Here is an 837-nt window from a genome sequence, read left to right as displayed (position 1 = left end):
AGTCTGACATTTCGAGACAATTTGAGTGTGCAGATGCTGAGAGGCTTTTTGCCCACTGACTGGAGTGCGTTGAATTGGGCTCACATTCTCCGGATAATGTGTCTGTCACTTCAAACCAGGCAAGGCGACTCTTCTTCCTCAAACAATTATGACTGTTCCGAATTCAAAATAGAATTCCTAATCAACAAGAAAAAAATGCAATTACACTACAAATAAAGAAGCACAACGATGTATATATTGTTGCTTTAAATGTATGAACGGTGACATCAGAGAATGAGAGTGATCAGCTGGTGGTATCTCTGCCATGACCACAAAATTCCCCGGCAAATCTGCAGCGTCTCCTGCCTCATCTCGTTATTCCGACCTAACTGGGAATGAAGGATGGGGAATAAAAGAGGAGGAGAAGCAGAAGTGCTTGTGGAATAATGAAAAGAAACCACAGACATAAGTAATAGTTCGGAATATTTAAAAGAAAGGCATTCACTGCTGGAACTTAACCTGGATCACCAAATCATAACGGGGTGAAAGTCCAAACAGGTGCTCATGTATGAACGCGACAAATAGGCACCGCTGGGAGTTGAACCCAGGATCTCTTGTTTACTAGACAAGCGCTTTAACCAACTAAGCCACGGCGCCACAGCAGCTATAATCTCACTCATCCATATGTGGAGTTGCTTAACCACTTCCTCACAGTCCTTGGACATGTGTTTTCGTATCAAAGTTGCTCACAGAGAATTGTATTCAATCCTCGAATTTTCAAATACCAACAGTTTATAGCTGAAAATTCTCCACTGAAAAGGCACAGAAAAACATAATCTATTCTTGGATTCATTTAAA

The 837-nt window shown here is 41.3% G+C and overlaps 1 non-coding gene across 1 annotated transcript; it reads right to left on the bottom strand.

The window, feature by feature from the left end:
* Positions 1 to 562: 562 nt before the first annotated feature.
* trnat-agu (transfer RNA threonine (anticodon AGU)) lies at positions 563 to 636 on the bottom strand. The gene has a single exon. It is a non-coding gene; the product is annotated as a tRNA-Thr (tRNA).
* Positions 637 to 837: the final 201 nt, after the last annotated feature.

The sequence above is a fragment of the Chiloscyllium plagiosum genome, unplaced genomic scaffold (assembly GCF_037043375.1).
Source record: "Chiloscyllium plagiosum isolate Xiang-an unplaced genomic scaffold, Cpla_swu_hap1 HiC_scaffold_14, whole genome shotgun sequence".
NCBI lineage: Eukaryota > Metazoa > Chordata > Chondrichthyes > Orectolobiformes > Hemiscylliidae > Chiloscyllium > Chiloscyllium plagiosum.
The sequence above is the reverse complement of the archived record's forward strand: the minus strand, read 5'-3'. Positions and strand labels throughout refer to the sequence as shown.